General features: G+C 39.1%; 1 protein-coding gene across 3 annotated transcripts in view; it reads right to left on the reverse strand.

Annotated features, from left to right (window-relative positions):
* Positions 1 to 20,712, reverse strand: part of GRID2 (glutamate ionotropic receptor delta type subunit 2) — an 805,832-nt gene that overhangs the window by 397,664 nt on the left and 387,456 nt on the right. The window lies entirely within an intron of this gene.

Consider the following 20,712-nt stretch of genomic DNA (forward strand, 5'->3'; position numbering starts at 1 on the left):
ATTTTCTAAATGGATATTATTTAATAGAAACTGGGACAGCCCTTGCCAGACATGAAACATACTCAAAGATTATCACTGGGAAATGAGAGCCAAACAAAGCCCAGAGCAGCAGGATAATTAGAAAGTAAACACACAGCAAGCATATTTGCCCAACCTTCAGCAGCTGTTGGTTGAAGCCAGAGTTCATGTCCTTAGTTAATGGTCCTCCAGGGATCATTTCTTCTTTAAACTTGTCTAACTACTTAGAGTTATTTTAAACCTATATAAACTTTACGTACCTACACTACATTGTTTGGCCAGAAGATAGCACAATATGAAATATTTGTTGTGCAAAGCAGCATCCACGTTTTGTATACAGCTACAAATTAAGTAAGTTCTTGGCTATTATTTTCAGGATTCTGAATGTGCAACATGGCCAAGTGGCAGATAGTTGAAATAGTATGGGTTAATTTAGTTATGAAGGGTATCTTATTGTAAAGCACAGCTACTGTGAGTTAATATCTGGACCTGAACCGTGTGATAACAGTAGTTATTTTGTTTTCTTTTTAAAACTAAAATATGGAAGGATCTTTTGTTTGAAATGATGGCTATTATATGCAAAAGAAAAATCATAATATTTAGCTTACACAAAAAAAATCTGGAAGAGTCAGTATATGGTAATGATAATTCACATCTGCTGAAGCACTTGACCCTTTCATATTAGAAAAAAGCCACAGGTCTATAAAGCCAATGTCTTTCTGATCATAGCTACTCACTCTCAGGTGTTATGCTGTAATGAGGACAGATTTTTTTAATATTCATTAGTCTTCTTGTTTGCTCAGTAGAGAAGGCATTTGAACTCTTCAGTTTTCAAATGGACTTTACAGACTTATTTTACTTGGGTAGTCCCTTAGTTGAAATTCCTATAAATTGATACCTAATCAAGGGAATAAAAGAGGATGGGGAGAAATAAACATTGAAAAGCTTGCGAGGGATCATGAACTTAAAATGAGAGCACTGAAGTTTCAGACATCAGAAGATTATTTGAATTTTAGCCCTAAATTAATTGTCAGATACTGTTTTCTTTTAGTGTTTCCACAGGTGAGGAAAAGGGCATTTTTAAAATTAATGTTTTCTTTAATATGGATAAAATGCACATTTATAAGAGAGTCATTCTACCACAGAACATGAAAAACTCAAAAACCACAAGGCAGCCCTGTCATTCTATTGATCTCCAAGAAACAGAGGATTTGCTATATCATCTGTTGAATGAAGTAATGCAACAGATTGCCTCTAGCAGTGACCAATAGTCGATGGTTTATAACACAGCAAATACGAGACACGAGACATTTAACCAGACATAAAGTGTTGCACATAGGGGAGAATTGGCTATTTCATTGCAATTGATTCTTGCATCAATCGGCTTATATTTTCTAGTGTGAGATTTGTTTATTCTTATTTTTATGCAAGCAACAAGAAACACATCTGGGAGGTATGACCCCCCTCCCCCTACAAAATGTATTCTTTTATAACATAAGAATATACCACTGCAGAAAAATTAAAATTGTAAACTGTAATTAACAAGGCAACAAACACAGCAATGTATCACCTTGAATGGAGAAAAGAGTAATAGTGTTAAAACCTTTCCTGGTTATATTAGCCTGACAGTCTTGCGATTGTTCTTATTTTCCAAGCTTTTCTTGTATCGTTTCATAATCTACCATTTGCCTCAAAAAATATTTCTCAGCATTTATAATGCTCCTGCAAGCAGAAATGTTTTTCTTTGTCAACTAAGATTAATTTTTTTTTGCCCTACCATGATAACCAGTTTGAATGAAGCAAAGATTCTCTAAACATCCATGGTGAACCAACAGGAGGAGAAAAAGGCAAAATAGAAGACAGGGCTTAGGCCACCTGGCCAACGGATTACATGTGCTTAGTCAGCAGAAGTCCAAGGTATTATGTTGAAGGGGCACATGCAACTAAATTAGATTTCCAACCCGTATTATGAATTAATACTAAATCACAATGAACGAATTAACACTGAAACTTCTGCACTGATCTGCAGACAGTTCCTTATCCTTAGATTTCCAAATGGTATTATGGATGATATCGGACCATGCTGAACAGCATAACACTGAAACCTCCACAGTGATTTACAGACAGTTCTTTACTCTCCTTTACCACACAGATGTTGTATTAAAAACATCCGAAGCACACAAACAAAACCAAACAGCAAGTAAGGAAAAAGACCAAGACTAGGGTTGTAGCTTTGGAGTGAAAAGATGAGGAGGTTCTGTCTTAATTATGGGACATGACATACTTGTGAAATACCTATGCTTTCTCCCATTCTCTGCTTGAGCTACCTGTTGCTGCAATCTATTTGTATGACATCTGCCTAGAGCAAGAAGGTCCCAGTATCAGCTTGTCCCCTGCATACTTACCATCGACCCTTTACTCATTCATCATGGCTTGGCAGTGAATCCACACAGTGACGATGATTAACAACAGGAAAGTAACAACAGGCCTGGAACTGAGCTTTGAGGTGAGTAAAAAATGTTATTTACCAAGCTGCACCAACCTGAAAAAGTCCATGAGAGCTAGTTCTTGTGCAATATTAGGTCCTCTTTTTGCAGTGCAGAACACAGAGTAAGATCTAATGTGGTCAACCCACACCACTTCTTCAGCAGTAGAACCAGGGAATAGAGCAGCTTTGAAAAAATTCTTCACTTTCCCAGATGAACTATGAACGAATGAACAAACTTGTTTGTTTATTCATTTTTTTGCCTCTTATGGTGAAGTTGGGAAAGTAGTTCTGACCCTGGGCTAATCTTTAATGAAAATGCTGCAAAATGGATTTCAGAGCTGTGGCAAACAGTACCTGGAGGTTAACAGGGCTTGATAATTTAAAGCAGTCATTCACTTAAATGACATAACAACTCTTTGCCTTCTGCAAATCTGCATTCAGAGTCTTACCGAAAATACATCACCAGCTCTCTACTTATTTACCAACATATCTATTTCTCGTTCCACTTTCATGTAGGCATGTCTCAAAACTGCCACAATGACTGAGCTGTTAGCAACTCATTTTCAATAGAAAATTCAAGAGAAGTTCTCAAAATATCATAGGAGAATTTTGTCCCAAATCACTATTAAATTTAAAACTGAGCTGGCTATTGACCATGCTGGTGAGAAATCTTCCGTCTTAGACATTTAGAAGTTTACATGTTAATCTGCCATGCATGGTTAGAGTTGTAGAGATTAGAGAGTAGATTGTAGAGATTAGAGAGTTGCGGCTTGTGCTTAGCAGAAAAAAGAGGGTTTATAATCTTTGGAAAAAAGGGCGGGCCACTGAGGAGGACTACAAGGATGTAGCGAGGCTGTGCAGGGAGAAAATTAGAAAGGCCAAAGCTCATCTGGAGCTCAACCTGGCTACTGCCGTTAAAGACAACAAAAAATCCTTTTACAAATATATCAACGCGAAACGGAGGACTAAGGAGAATCTCCATCCTTTACCGGATGCGAGGGGAAACCTAGTTACTAAGGATGAGGAAAAGGCTGAGGTGCTTAATGCCGCCTTTGCCTCAGTCTTTAGCGGCAATACCGGTTGTTCACTGGATACCCAGTGCCCTGAGCTGGCGGAAGGGGATGGGGAACAGGATGTGGCCTTCGCTATTCATGAGGAAATGGTTGGCGACCTGCTACGGAGCTTGGATGTGCGCAAGTCGATGGGGCCGGATGGGATGCACCCGAGGGTACTGAAAGAACTGGCGGAGGAGCTGGCCGAGCCGCTTTCCATGATTTATCGGCAGTCCTGGCTATCGGGGGAGGTCCCAGTTGACTGGCGGCTAGCCAATGTGATGCCCATCTATAAGAAGGGCCAGAGGGCAGACCCGGGGAACTGTAGGCCTGTCAGTTTGACCTCAGTGCCAGGAAAGCTCATGGAGCAGATTATCTTGAGGGTCATCACGCGGCACGTGCAGGGCAAGCAGGCGATCAGGCCCAGTCAGCATGGGTTTATGAAAGGCAGCTCCTGCTTGACGAACCTGATCTCCTTCTATGACAAAGTGACACGCTTGGTGGATGAGGGAAAGGCTGTGGATGTGGTTTACCTTGACCTCAGTAAGGCTTTTGACACCGTTCCCCACAACATTCTCCTCAAGAAACTGGCTGCTCGCGGCTTGGACTGGCGTACGCTTCGCTGGGTTAGAAACTGGCTGGATGGCCAGGCCCAGAGAGTTGTGGTGAATGGAGTCAAATCTGGTTGGAGGCTGGTCACTAGTGGTGTCCCCCAGGGCTCAGTACTGGGGCCAGTCCTCTTTAACATCTTTATTGATGATCTGGATGAGGGCGTCCAGTGCACCCTCAGTAAGTTTGCAGATGACACCAAGCTAAGTGCGTGTGTCGATCTGCTCGAGGGCAGGAAGGCTCTGCAGGAGGATCTGGATAGGCTGGAGCGATGGGCTGAGGTCAACTGTATGAAGTTCAACAAGGCCAAGTGCCGGGTCCTGCACCTGGGGCGCAACAACCCCAAGCAGAGCTACAGGCTGGGAGATGAGTGGCTGGAAAGCTGCCTGGCAGAGAAGGACCTGGGAGTATTGGTTGATAGTCGGCTGAATATGAGCCAGCAGTGTGCTCAGGTGGTCAAGAAGGCCAACAGCATCCTGGCCCGTATAAGAAGCAGCGTGGCCAGCAGGTCCAGGGAAGTGATTGTGCCCCTGTACTCGGCTCTGGTGAGGCCGCACCTCGAGTACTGTGTTCAGTTTTGGGCCCCTCGCTACAGGAAGGACATGGACGTGCTCGAGAGAGTCCAGAGAAGGGCGACCAAGCTGGTGAGGGGTCTGGAGAACAAGCCTTACGAGGAGCGGCTGAGGGAGCTGGGCTTGTTCAGCCAGGAGAAGAGGAGGCTCAGGGGCGACCTTATCGCTCTCTACAGTTACCTTAAAGGAGGCTGTAGAGAGGTGGGGGTTGGTCTGTTCTCCCACGTGCCTGGTGACAGGACGAGGGGGAATGGGCGAAAGTTGCGACAGGGGAGTTTTAGGTTGGATGTTAGGAAGTACTTCTTTACCGAAAGGGTTATTAAGCATTGGAACGGGCTGCCCAGGGAGGTGGTGGAGTCACCATCCCTGGAGGTCTTTAGAAGACGTTTAGATGTAGAGCTTAGTGATATGGTTTAGTGGAGGACTTAGTGTTAGGTCGGAGGTTGGACTCGGTGGTCTTGAGGTCTCTTCCAACCTAGAAATCTGTGTCTGTTAACCATGGTGTAGAAAGCTGTGATCTGACACTGACTAGAGTGACACAATCAGCATAGTCCACATGTCCCACTTTTTTTTTTTGAGGGGGGGGTGTTAACTCGGAGCTGTGCAGGGCCTGTGGACTGCATGCCCTGCAGCCAACAGGGTGGATATGCGTGTTGAAATTCAGTCAGGGTGCTCCAAGTTTGCTCTAAGAGGTGAGTGAGGGTGATTTGAAGATGGGATTCAAAAGCAAAATCCCCACTCAAATTGAAAACTCAATAGCTCTTGGCTTCCCCCTCAGTCAACAAAACCATGCCTCTATTTTTTAAAAAGAAAAAGGAAAAAAAAAATCAAAAATTTCCATATTCTGTTTAGGTTTTACAGTTCACAATGATCTCTTGCACTGTAACCTATTACCCAATAAGCTAAAGCACATTTACACAAGCTGTAGTTGCTGCAGTATGGGTCATCTTACAATTACGGTGGAAGACAAAAGGCAGTTCCCTAAAAAATATTGAAACATGCATATAAATAATGATTTGAAACCAGAAGAACTACTAAAAATACCCAAAGTTAATCACTTTGTTGTAAGAGAGAGGTTAGATTTGTCAGTAAAGCTTTAATATTTGATCCAAGTTAAGCCCAACGGGCACAATTCTACAAATGCCTCAATAGGATGAACTGTTCTGATGAGCAAAGTTGTTATCTTAGAAAGCATTCATGAGACAGGGTAACAGGAAGCATGACCCATAAATTAGATGTCACTGAGTTTATCCAGAAAAAAAATCCTTCAACATAGGAGTGCATCACTGCTAGAGCAATTACTTTCAATGGTTTGTTGGGGATTTTTTGGTCTTTTAAAACCATTTTCTAACCTGGTAGGGTCACATTAATGCTGAGTGATGGTTCTGTTGGAGCTTGTCCAATTGCAAACTGAAATTCCCTGGCCTTTGAGGCTCGGTAAAGACCTGTTAACATAATCTGCACTGATCACTTTTCCTAATTTAAACTGTTAGGGCTTTTTCCTTCATTTTCTGAAAAATGACCACAGTGTGGGTAACGGACATTTTTGGACTCTATAAATTAACCTGGACTGACCTCCAACAGAGAAAATGTTTTAAGAGGGAGAAGAAGTAATTATTAAGCTTTTTGTCTGTGTTGCTTGTCAATTTGCATAGCATTATCTGCAATGCTTTGCAAAGGGTTTTTTTTTTTTTGGAGGTCATCTAATCTTGTTAAATCTGTCACAGGGCTGCCACTGGTATCAGACTTAGACGACATTTGCGCAACACAAGTTCCTAGCAGTGGTGATAAATGTGTTTGTTTCTGGCAGTCTGACCACACAGATGCTTGTTATGTATGTATGAATTAATTTACTTTATTTAATCAGCTCAGAAAGGAGAAAAAGGTCTCAGACAACCAAGATACAGTGTGCTTTTGTATACATTTACAGCATGCTCGTGATGCTAGTAAGCAAGCAATTATTTGCTAGCTGATCCAGAAAGATCATGAACTTCGGAGGGATTCCACAGTTAGTACTGTTACTGTTTCTTTACACGGACCTAGCCATGCAGATGGAAAAACAAATAATATCTTTACCCAGCCTAAAAGGAAAAACACAGCAATTGGAAACCAAAACGTAGTACCAGGGGTCAAGTTCAGGGGAAGAAAAATGTTGACAGTCAACTATTTGTACCAGAAATTTCCTATGGCTAACAAAATACCTGAAGCAAGTAAGTAGACTGTATACAGTTCAGCTGCTTTTATAAAGCATGGAGGAATAAATTCAGTTTCACTTTAGGAATTCAGTCCAGAGGCATGGTAGGATCACAAGGGTCAAGGGGAAAATCTACAAGCAGGGGTCAATCCTGCAAACCCACACAGACTGGGAAAAATATTTCAGGCAAATGTAGGACTAAAAAAGAAAAGAAAAATAAACATGTACGAAAGCCATTATTGAGAAGTTGGCAGCTAATAAGTAAATTTCAAGCAACCCACTTATTTTCCCAGATACGAGAAAAAGAAGAACGCCTGAGTCTCAGTATTTCATAACCCAAAAGGTAGTATCAACCAACCTGTTGCAAGAGCAGCACAAGTCCATGTGCTGCTACCAACCAGACAGAAAACTTCACTTTAACTCTTGTCCTGACCTAGCCTTTCTGACTGCTAATTTTGAATTGCTTGACCATGCCAATTAGTATTGAAGATGTTAGCTTTTACTTGGTCAAACTTACAAAACCAGTGAACAATTAAACCATGGAGAATTAGGTTCAATATTCACATGCTACACGCTTCTGAAGGGGAACAATCTTTCATAACTTCAAAGTGCTTGGAGATAAGACCTAGTATTTTTAGTATTTTCTATTTCAGCTCAAATTGATACATTAACTAGAAAATAATAATTAATGAAACAGACAACAAAAACAACTAGCTACTGTATAGGAAACAGATTCCATACATATAATTTTGCCTATAATGAAAGTTTTGATGGGCAAGTAAACAATTTTGACTAGTTACAGACATGATTAAGAGTGGATGAAAGCAAGAAATTTTCATTTAGGTAAACTGTGCTGAAAATTAATTAAATGTATTGACATTTAAAACAGAGCAGTGTGGTGAGAAGACAAAAAACTAAACCACTTTCCCCCCACCCCACTTCTTCCAAGGCCCCCCTCACTCCTCCATCTCTGACTCTACCTCCTCCCTCTGAGCAGCACAGGAGGATGGGGGCTGTGGTCAGTCCACCACAGCTCCTGTATGCTGCTCCCTCCTCCTCACTCTTCCTCCTCCTCTGCTCCACCATGGTCTCTTCATGGGCTGCAGGGAAATCTCTGCTGCTGTGCCTGAAGCACCTCCTTCCCTTCCTTCACTGACCTTGGTGTCTACAGGACTGTTTCTCATCCCCTCTCCCCCTTCCCCCCGACTCCTGTTAATAATAAAAATGCACAGTGATGATCAACTGAAACACTGTAATCAATAACTGAAACACTACAGCAATCTTCATGGAAATATTACTTTCCTTTGAAAAAAGCAAATAGCTGTTAAAAGCAGCAGGAATATTGAGCGAATTCCCAGTTCATTGGTGCAAGTCTGGTAGCTTCAATGGATTTTCCAATATTTTTACAGGGGACATATTTAACAGTTAAATCAAACTGAACTTTTCTATTTGCATAACTGGTTTTGAAAGATTAAAAATGACAACTAATATATGTATTTTTAATGGCTTAAAATGACTTTCACTCTATTTCTTTTTTACTTACAGTAAATTCTCCTAGGTAATACAGTAATACATAAAACAAATGTTGATTGCTATTCCAAAAATGATCTTTGACTGTCCAATCATACTCTGCCAAAATATTTTTAAACATACTAGGTTAAAAAAATTGCAAAATTCTCAGATACAATCATTCACTGTCATGCATGGATCAGTAAGAAGAGAGGGTGACAAGTCAACTGAACAAATTTACACTGCCAACGGGCTGACCTGCCCAAGGTTGAAATGGAATTTGGTTCACAGCTCTGCCACTATTCAAACAAAGCATTAATACATTTTGCAAGCTAAGAATATGCTAGACCAGGACAGAGATGTATTCTGATTATTCTTGCATGTTAAATAATCAATCACAGTCTGGAATCAATCATTTTTCCACCAATACAGGCTACTGTGTGTATTCCCACTTGTGCTGCATAGGGAGGTTGTTTTCTGAAAGAACTGGGAGATAAAGATTAACAAATTCTGTTAAATGATAGGATATGACATTCCTCTCAGCACTTTGCAAATTGCCCATATCAAGTGCTTCTCTCTAAAATAAGAAGTGAAAATTATAGTGTTTCCAATATGGCCTTCAATCTTTCTCTTGTGGTTATGATTACAAATGTCTAAAATCTCTGGATATGTTTTCTCAAGTGAAAAAACAAATATTAATTGGCCTAAATATACTGGTAAATGGAGACATATATCAACCATTGTTATTCAAGATAAGTATTTTTTAGATATACATACATATAAATATCAGATGGTGCGCTATATGACATTGCTTACACCATTGCTGTTTCTCTTTAAGAAAGAAGCCAATGTATTCAATACTAAGTCATAAATTTCAAGTCTTCCTTGACAATCTTATTGATGGTTATTATACTAATATTGACTCAGATTATTTCATAATAGAGGTTTTCAACTTTTGTAATAGTCTACAAATTAAACTTCACAAGAGAACACATTCCTTCTCAAGAGCTTGTATCTTTTCTCCTCTTTAAGGCTCAAAGTGGCAGAGGAAGGGAATGAGGAAATTTGCCGTTCAATTAAAGTCTGACTATTGTTTAGGGGGAGAACCTTCAGGTTTCTATGAGTCAACTTTTGTCTAGTCTTGTTACAAAAAAGCTGACGCATCTTTTTCTCAAAAGAAAGGAAGCAATAAAGCTAAAAGTAATGGCACTATAATGGCGCTAAGCAGATAGGATTTTTACAGGAAATCCCAACTAGGGGAAAATATAAGTACTTACCGTCCATTTAATAAACTCATTTTGAAATGGCTATTGAAGCAAAACTAGTTTTTTTTTTTTTTTTTTTTTCAATTACACTGAAGCAATCACATAATTTTGCCTGAATGTGAAAACAAAGTGGAATACTCTTTTAGCTCCAGAAGGATTAGTATTTGCTTGATGGTGGGCCTCCTGTCTTGCGCAAAGTATCAGCAAATTACTATTCAACTGAGTTAACCCTCCAGACTAGAAATTCACCTTCGAGCAGAATTGTATTGGCTGTAAGACTATGTACATGTTTAAGGAGGCAGAGAATACTTTATTTGGAACATTCCTCTACCTTAAATACGAGCTGATAGAAAAAGACTTGATCCAAACCTAGTTCACATATAAAGATCATACTTTGCTCTTGTCTCCTTATACGACAATTTCCTTTCCCTTTTACTTCAGATCAATTTAGGGTGTTTAGGGTGTTTGAGCAAAAAGTGCTCAGTGTTAAACCATGTGTATGAAAAATTGAAGTCATACATCAACATGACTAACATCTTACAGGCTTTGAACTACTGGAGCTATGTCAATGCAGAACTCTGTATCCTTAAAGCTCCACAGGATTCATCCCACATGGGCTCAGGTAGACTAAGCTACTTAATCATTCCAGAAATACAGCAGAGCCCATACATAAACCTTTAAGAGGATCATAAAATAAGTGCATAATTGAATGAAAAATCTTTTTTTTTTTTTTTTTTAACCTGATGGTTTCACGGTAACAAAACTAAAAATCGTAAGAAAGAAGCAAGTACCCACATACCAATTAAATATTATAAGAATCTACCCAAGCATTACTTCAACTTACTCCGAGGTTAGAGAAGAAGTCTAATTAACTCAGCAAATATTTGTGCTGAATGGAGCTAGCTGTGGTCCATACGGGGAGGACAGGGTGATGAATCTATCACTATCCTCCAGGCTCATGTGTGCTCAGAGAAGAGCGAAAGGTTGCACTTTCAGGAGAAAGGCATGGCTCTGGAAGGGAGGAGGAGGACTGTTGATAAAGATACCTGTTAATAGTTGGTCAAGTGTGATAGAACAACGTTTCAGAGCTGGGAAATGCCCAAAATGAATACCACTGAGCTAGAGAGTATCTCTATTACACACTTTAGTTGTTCAATATATGTGAACTTTGCAGCATAAAGTACATATCTACCACTATACACAGTTGCCTTTGAACACAAGCCACTTTTCCATGCTTGTGAAAATTCATTCCTGGGTGCTAGAAAAAGGTCCTGATGCTGTATGTTTGCTTTTAACAGCATGTGTTTACATGTAACATGTGGATATTCTTTCTTACCATGTGTATGAGTCCTATTACCCTGAGAGAATACATAATTCAGTACTCCTTCACATTTTCTGTTTCCATCTGAAGCTCAAAAATAAGGGGGTCTAATCTAGTTATTCTAGTCTTGTTATTTCTATCCCAGAAAAAAAGCAGCAGCAGGATACTTTGCAAAACAAGCTGTCCCTGTGAAATTCATGACTACTGCAGATTCATTTGGCCGCCTAAGCTATGAATAAGCTTCTCAATTTCTAACATGTATCTTTGGAAAGCTGCTGAACATGAGAGTTTCCAAACCTGTGTGAGACGTGCAAACTGTGTATTTTTATTTTTCATGTCAAGATTATTGAATTATTCAAATCAAAAAAAAAACCAGCAAAATACATTTGCCTTTTTGCTTTACTGTTTAATCATTTACCAAAGCCATTTGATCCTGGAAATTAATGATGTCATCAACTAGATAGTCACACATCTTGTGCTTCTATATATATTAAATTATTTACCCCTAAATTGTTGTCTGAATTCTCCCCAGCCAGCTTCCCTCTGAAAACTCATCTGCATGCAACTGTTCCAGAGACTGTCCTAACACTAAGACACTTTACATATGTTAAGAGATCCAGGTCTTTGTCTAGTATTTTTCCTGCAATGTATTAAACATTTTATGCCACACATACCAGGGAAAAAACAGCATTTCAGGGCTCTGTGTGGGTTTCCCCTCTTTCTTCTCCCGTATTCTCAAGTTTCCTTGAGTAACAGAATGCCTCATCTACCCTTGTTACAAGAGGCTTAATCTACTTTTATCATAGCAGTCTTACTTCTTATCTTTCTATATGAGATGTCACTTAATTTCATATGTAAGTATGCAAAGCTGAAAGATGGTAATGATAAGCTGGAAGTATCAATTGCTTCCATTGTTTAGACCTTGTTCTATATCTAGAGACAGTTATATGGTATTGGTGGTAAAAGTTGCTGTTACCCTGAAGGAATGGCAGATCTTAAGGACAATCCCCAGCTCCTATTTCTTCTTTAGACTGGTTAAAGCCAAAATAATCACAAATGGAAAATACATATTTCCACAGCATAACACACTTTAGGATCTTCAGCATCTAAACAAAACTGATGTTTGTTTTAACAATGTCCTGCAAACTCAAGGGTGTTTGTTTTACTGGCAGCCCCCCCGTGATGAAACACAGAGATTTACAAGCTGACACCTTGAAGTAACCTGTATGTAAGATCGCTCACCAGATATCTCGTGCCCAGATTTTTGTCTACTGTCTATGAGTAGCTGCTATAATACATCTTATACAACATATGTGCAATACAGAGATGCAGCTTGTTGAACATTTGGAGATGCTCAACTGTTAGCTTATAGCAAGTGCTGTCATGGTTTAGCATGTCAATAATCCATGTTACTCAGAGTGAGGTGTCAAAGGATTAAAACACTTCCCGATTATGCCATACAGCACAATAGAGTATAACAGCTGTGAACGAGCCATTGTGTCACTGTAAAGTGTTTTGTCATGGTCTGTCAGAGAATCCTAAGGAAAATTCAAGTCTGTAGATGGCTGGCAAGATAAAACGTAATGTCTCGTTGAAATACATATGAAATCTCCCTGTAAAAAATGCATGTGCAAAATTCCTCTTAGTTTTATGGGAATTACTTCTATGATTGACCCCCCTACATTTATGTCAGCAGGACAGACCCATAACAAAGGATTTGGAAATTTATTATGGAAAAAGCATTGAAAAATTTACTTGTAGGTAGGCTTGTTGTTTTCGGTTTACTTTTTTCTTCCAATAAAATGATGAATTGTTTTTAATCCTTTTAAACTTAAACATCTGAAAGGCACTGTTATTTATCTTGCAAAAATTCAGCTAAGTCATTTTTCTTTCCCTCAAAATCACATTTGAAAAGCATCTATACTCCTAAATCTCTCTTGCTGCCTCCTTGTGAGCATAAAAGGAAACTTTTGCAAATGGGTATATACACAGTTACTTGCACAGTGTTTACTCTCAGGGCTTCCAGCAGCTACAGAGAGGAAATATGTCCTGACTCTTAACAGAAAAGACTGACGGAGTCATCCTACATCGGCGGATCATACCCGTGAAACTGGTGCAAGCAACTCTGCCCACATCAGGTTTATGGAAAGTTCAGGTTGACTGTGCTCATGGCAGGTTGCCACGAGCCTTTAACTGGTCTCACTACAGAAAAACATTGAATTCTAGGGTGTATGAAACATGCTGAAGTAAAACACTGTTGTACACAGCTTGTGTATCCTCCAAGATTACCATTGCAGTAGTGTAAGACAAACCCTATTGTCACAGACAAATAAATAACATTCAAGGGAACAATTCAGAAATATTCTGATATTTGCCTTTTTGTGTTTTCTTTGTTATTTTAGGACACAAGAAAACCAGCTATGTAGAACAGTGAATCTTTTCTATGAGAAAATACTGGGTTAGTCCTGGAGGGCCTCTTTCACACTCTCCCTTTCAATTTAGTCCTTTATATACTAATCTAATGTGTCACTTTGTACCATCAAAGGACTCCAGTAAGACTTAAAAATACACGACACCTATAATATAGCTTTCCTTCTTCCTTTAGACAGACGGTCACACATTACAGCCTACTCTGCTTAGATTCACACAAAAACTAAATAAATCCTGTACATCATACTCACTTTAAATAGCACCCAATCTTAAGCTAAGGTGAGACATATCTAGGGTGATGTAGTATACCAGATACAACATGGCAGGGCACAGGCAACACTTTTACCAAATCTACAGCTCACACTGGGTTAGCATTAACGCTGGGTATCTTGCTTTGGGCACCCATTATTACAGTCTCTATGTTTCCTTATAATAAAGTTCATAACAAGTCTTTGTTTGATTTTATGCAAACAACAAACAAATACATCACCTCATTTTAACTTGCAGATTTTTGGTATGTGAGAACAATGTAGGAAAGAAAGTTAGTTGCCAAAAGCAAACTGACAATGCCAGACTGTCAGAAAACAAGTTAAATTAGAAGTTTGTATAGTTTCTGGCCTCACATGATGAAGCAGAGAACAGCTTTGGCTTCAGGGCCATTCTAATACAGTGTTTTAATAATGGATGCAAAGTATTTTATCAGCACAGTGAGGAAGGATGAGGGTGCGAAGATGATGAATGACTTAAAATTCTGCAGGGGGTTTCTACTGATGCAGTTGTTTAGAAAGATGCCATGCTCTGTCACGCTGCTTTCTCTTTCTCCAGGCTATAATGAAATGAGTGCAGCTAGGGAATCATAACCTCATGCAGGAGCACGGCATGGTCTTATCTATCTTTAAGATCTAGTGCTTTACTATCTGCAGTCATGTGGAATCAGCTCAGAAGATGAATTTCTTCAAAAGAAGAAAGTTAGAGTCTAGTCCCTTTGCCTGCAAGAAATGCAGTTTGGATTAGCAATCACCACATGACCTTTTCACTGCACTTTGAGAGACAAAGTCTTTTAGGATAAACCCGTTTTGTCTCAGACCATACCTGCATTGTAAAACACCATGACCTTCCTTTTAACTACCTCCATGCTAAACTTTGAAGGGACTGGTTAGCTATAATTACCATTCACGAGCTCTATCAACTACCCCAACCTTATGTGCTTTCCTCCAAATACATTCGCCTTTTGAACAAGACACTAAGGTATAATTTTTGCACAATTTACTTCACGGTAGTGTTCTGTCTCATGCCTAACCCTAGATATTGACCCTTACTACCAGCACTAAAAGCAGTTGAACTCCTACATGTGCACATATTCTGTTTGAGATCAATTCACTTCACTGCCAGTGGTCCCAGAAATGCACATTTACATTTTACTTTATCTAGTACTAAGCAAACAAATTAAAACGAACAAATTAAAAGCTAAAAGTTCAAACAGGAATGCTTACAAGTTGGAGGTGGAAACCTTGACCTTGCTATTAAAGTATGCCTGCTCCTAGAGAGAGCACACAGTTATGTAATATGGGGATGTTTATCCCACGTTAGCATCAACACTTTTTTATTTATTGTACAACAATAGAAGTCTTAAGGTTTGAAGATTTTTTCTCCCCTTTCCTTTCTACATAAAATAGAATTCAGGAAAGGATAGTAATGCTATGTTTCAGTGATATACATTTCTATTGTAAATCACAGGCAAGAGGGTGGACTTCACATTTACAATGAAACATTGTAATTTTCTTTTTCTCAGCTTATTTTTGCTCATAATTTCTTAAAGTAAAAGTACTTTTCTAACTTCTAGTAAGGATGTTCCACAGATGTTCCAAGGCAATAATTGAAAAGATCCAAGACTAAATAACTTTTGAATGTGCAATCAATCAGGCAGTTTCACATAAAGTACCTTGGAGCACATTGCAGCATTAAATGATGCATGCAACACTCCTAACGAATAGTGAGCTGCAAATGCTGTGACTAAAGCACAAAAGCATTATACAACTGTCGTCAATCCTGCTCAGCCCTCAAGAGGTTGTCAGCTACAGGAACACCAAGCGTTTTGCTTAACGTGCATCAAATGTCAGGGATTTCACACAGCACACCATGAAACGTAAGCATTGCTGTTACCGTATGATGTCCCTTTCAGCATCCAGCTGCAAACTAGAGAGAACAAGTAGATCCTCTGCCACACACCACGACCGCCCTAACAAACCACACACAAGATATCCAGGAAGACGTGTCCTAGAATACAAATTAAATATATTAGAGACACCAAGATTTAAAATTAAAAGGGATCATGGGCATAAGACCAAGAACCCACACTACAAGCTGCTTTATAAACAGCTTAGAGACAGAAACAAATGGTAGCACATGGAGCTGGAAGCAGCTCCACTGGTGCTGTCATCAAATACATGCAATTCCCATTTCACCTGAGGTGAAAATCTGACTCTTGGCCCTCCTGAAAGAGATGACCCAGTCCAGTGTCTCCTTTGTACATTTACCTTGCAGAAAGAGTGTGATCAATGCTGGTGATGTTTTTAAGTGGCTAAATGGCTACATAGCCAGTCATCTGCTGACTGAATGCATTGTGTTTAACTGGCTTTGATCACAGCAGAAGAGGCAGCCTCATTTGATCTACTGAACTGTTAAAGGTCGGTTATTGCAAATTTTAGGAAAGCACCAGCTTGTATTAGATTCCAGCAAGTATAAGGATGTGTTGACAAAGGGCACATTTATTAGAGAAGACCTAATTGCATACTTAACCTTAGGTACGGGCCGCCTTAATGGCAAAAGAAAATATGCAAAGCATTTTCTCTTTTTCAGAGGAAGGTCCAAAGGCAACAGAAGAATAAAACTCAGACTAGAGAAACCTTTTCTTCTCCCCCCATTTCATTATGGCTAAAGCAACCTCTGGGTCCCATCTGATTAAAATATCTGCATACTAATAAATAAGATGCCTCACAGAAGAGGATCTCTGCTCTCGGTCCCCGTTGTTCCACCCACAGCCCTGCATATATACTGCATTCTGATGCACTTCAATGGCAAAACAACTGCTGTTCGAATTGGTGGGCAATATTTTTTTTAACTCTTGAACAATATTTGGTATAAGAAGTGTTACATTTAACATGTTTGCAACTTCCTATTTTCATTTTGTTGAAATTCCAATCAAGTCTCTCCTTTCCTACCAGTGTGCAACAAAACAATGTCGCGTCTCCAATTATCTCCAATTAACTACTCCTCTCAGAAGCCACTAAAATCATAGGGGCTACAGGGACCTAAATTGTCCTCTGAGGCTCTGGTGGGAGATGATGCATGAATACATATTGAAAAATCATTTTAAAGGTTGAAAGGAAACAAAACAAAAGAAAAAAAACACATTCAACAGAAAAGGGAGCTGGGAGAAAAAGCACAACACTATTCTCTCTTCTGCTTGATGCTGGTCACCATGATCATGCAGCAGGGAATCAGCTCCTCATTCCTGGAGTCACTGGTTTGAGACTTCTTTTATGTACTATTCTCTGGGGAAAGTGAAGGGGAAAAAATCTCAACCCATCGTCATGTCCATGTCTACCCAGCCCCAAGGGACTGGAGTGGATATATATGAGGGAACCTGCCTGGAAGGTACAAGAAGAACCAGAATTTTCCTCCCAGGGTGAGAGGGGAGGATGTGAACTGTTTATTTACAGAAAAGGCACCGTGTGCTCCTTGTTCCATGAGCAAGGATCATGTCAGTGACCAAACAGAAAAGTGAAAACAAAAACTGCAGAAAAACAACCTGTGAAGCATCAGCAGCTGGGGTCCATGGCAAAACAGACAAAACCCATATGGAGAAGCATGCACATCCCCCTGTTTTCACAAATCAGTGGTTCTTTGGGGAGGGGAAACCCTTGTTACATTGGCTCACAGTAGCTTCCAACAACTTCGGTGAAAGAAACGTGAACATGAGTCAAAGCATACCAGCGTGGAGGAAAGGGAACGAGCACACAGAAATTTGGATATTCAGCCAGCTGCATTAATCTTTAGGATTGTTCCAATCCTCTTAGCACATAATAAAAATTTGGCCCCAGAAGATATTAGATTTTCTTGGGGGGGGGGGGGGGGGGGGGGGGGGGGGGGGGGGGGGGGGAGGCAAAGAAAATGAACACTTTTCTTACTGTATTCTCTCTAGCTTCACTCCCCGCTTGTGCATGGATTGTTTTTCTTAAAGGATTATCTGTCATTTGCATTTATTTTTGCAGATTTTCTCAGTGTTGTTAGTTACCTCTTCAATTCTGTCCATATACGTTTCTGAGTTTAGCATGGCTGGATGGGCAGAACATTTAATTTACAAGAAAAAGTATGGACTATTTCCAAGAAGGCAAAAATAAGACTGAAAAGCCCTTTATTAATGATCCACACATTACTTATCACTTTTATGAAACCAGTCCAAACTGTTCATTAAGATCCAATGAAATATTAACATATTTTGAGGAAGGTGAAAAACAGACTATGCAGAGATAAAAATGGTTAGGATTTTACAGCCATGAAATAACACATGAATACAGAACAGTAAAAGGGGATTAAGAAAGAATTTATTTAAAAGAATAATCAAAAAGTTGACATGTGCCAAGGTTAGAACCGCAGCTTATCTGAATAGTCTTAGACTCCTGTAAATAAACAATGCAAACAAAGAAAATCTACTTCTGGTGAGCTCCTAATCCCCCTAATTACCTGAAAGAAATGTTTTTGCTTCCTGAAAGTTCATTTAGTAGCAAAACATGTACTTTGTGTTATAAAAGCATATTAAAAAAAAAATCTTGGATCTGTGAGAGTAACTCTGAATATATTTGATCACGGTGCATAAGATACTGTCTAAATGAACACATGACCATACAGAACTTGTTTCACATACTGAATGGATGGTTGGACAAAAGAAAGTTGGCCTTTCCTCAAAACCTTCTCAGTTCGCAACAAGATGGTGTACAACACAAGGAAAGCTTTATTTTTCTGGTCCTTCCTCCCTCCTTCAACTCCTTTTAAAAATTCTTTCCAAATAAAGCTAAAAACTAAACCAACCCCACAGTGGTTAAAAAACGTGATGATTTCATCAGTTAAAATGGCAACTCTCTCTTATACCAACTGAACAAAGTGAGCGCGTAGTTTGCATCTTCTGAGGGCAGTGAAATAGAATCTGCAACCGTATGAGTAACTTTGAGTTGAAACCTTACTTAACAGCTAGTTTAGCCCTCTTTCCAGGGCACAGTCTGAACTGTGGATCTGATTTGAGGAATTGCAGTATTTCGTAGTCAATCAAGTGGAAGTAATGTTGTGAGATTAAAAATCTCTACTCCAGAAAAAAAAAAAAAACACACACACAAAGGCTTTCAGACTGACACATTTCTATTTGTGAATACTTAGCTATGCTACATCCACACCTTTCTTTTTACTGAAGACAAAGCACTAAAGAACAGTACTCATCAATTTATCCCTCTGCAAGGTGCTATTTTGTAGGGTTTTGTATTCTTTCAATGTTTTCCACTTGTTTAGATCCAAATTCTGCTGCCAGTACATCTTGTCACACACGTAAGCGTCAACAGAAATGGGGAAACTAAACCCCTCTTATATGAATGTTCTGCAGTATTGGTCTTTATAAATTTGCCCGCACCCATATCAAACTTCAGAATACACTTTAAGGACTTCTCCTTTTATTGCACAGTTCTGCTCCATGAAGACTGTGTTCTGGCTCATTAAAGAGACTCCTAGAATATTTCTGCTTCCTTGCAGTAAAAGAGTAGGTACACAAAGCTTTCAGGAGAAACCTTTTCCATGGTAATGATTACAGAAATCAATATATACCATGTGGTTTTTCATGACAACAAAAACTAACCAGGAACCTCATATGGAAGCCTCTTAACTACTTATGGAAAGCTTTTATTTAAATCTAACTCGGAGAATTCTAGGAATCTTTTAATTAAAACCTACTGTATCTTACAAGCACTCTGAACACATAATTTCAAGGATAACTGCTGCAAGTAGGAAAATATGCCACGGAATATCTTTGATGCTTAAGCAGTCAATAAGTGTACAAGCCTCTTTAAGCTGTTTAATTGCAAATTGCAAAAACTGCTTAATATCACAGCTATATATAGCAAGTTGCTTTATGCACAAATATGTCAAGGTCATTTTGTGCTATTAGTAATATAAGAAGCCCTTTCAGTATAAATGTTATTAACTGGGGGATTAATCAATCATACAGCAATACTTAAGCAACTTCTTCACGAACTTTGCAAATTCAAGGGTCACCTCTCCAAATATTCTAATAGGACAATTACTTCTTTCCCCAGACTATAAATCTCTCAAGGACATTAAGTCAGGTCCCAACCATCAACTTCTGAGGAATTTCTGCCTCCACAGAGGAAATCACTTCATACCTTTCAAGCACCAAATAACACACTAGCCATTACTACTGCTGTTTTTCCTCAAGAGGCTGTATCTTGCTCGTTTCCTAAATTAGAACCTCTCCACTATCGTTTCAGAAAATTCGGTAACTCAACATTACCCATTTTAGCTTATCCATGACAAACTGAAAAGGATCAAGTGTGGCAAATCACCTTTGATCTCCATTTCCAGGTGACCAGTCTCTACAAATTACAAAATAAAAATAAAAAGAAAAATCATAGCTAATTTAGAAAACTAGTTTATCTTACTTTAATTGCCCTAGCAGAGAATGTCACTATGTAAGACAGTCCTGTTTAAAGGTGCAATCATGACAACAACAAAAAACAAACAAAACCAAAACACTAAAATAATGAAAGATGCACTGCTGATAGATTTAAGAAACGATTGAAACTTGACCTACCACTTCCATTTTGCTAGAATTTGATAGTTTCTAGCAAAAAATCCAAGAGCATGATGCAAATAGAAGTCCCTAAAAATGAGTGAGAAACCTTAATCCTTTTTCTACCAGAAATAAGTCAACTTTTTGTTTCTTTCCAAAGGCTACTAAAATAGGAACAATAAAACCAGCACAGATGTTAATCACCAGTGTTAACTTCCAAATCCTAAATTCTGAGATAACACACGCCAGGAGATACTAGTTTAAAACTTAATCCCAAAAGAAATTACTGTTCTGATTATGGGGATTTGTGCATATTTTAAGGCTTGACAAATTCTTTAGTTTTCACTTTACATTGGGACCTCTAGTACTGCTGTGGAAGGTGAACAGCTTTTAGGTTGAAT

The sequence above is a fragment of the Cygnus olor genome, chromosome 4 (assembly GCF_009769625.2).
Source record: "Cygnus olor isolate bCygOlo1 chromosome 4, bCygOlo1.pri.v2, whole genome shotgun sequence".
In the NCBI taxonomy this organism is placed as follows: Eukaryota; Metazoa; Chordata; class Aves; order Anseriformes; family Anatidae; genus Cygnus; species Cygnus olor.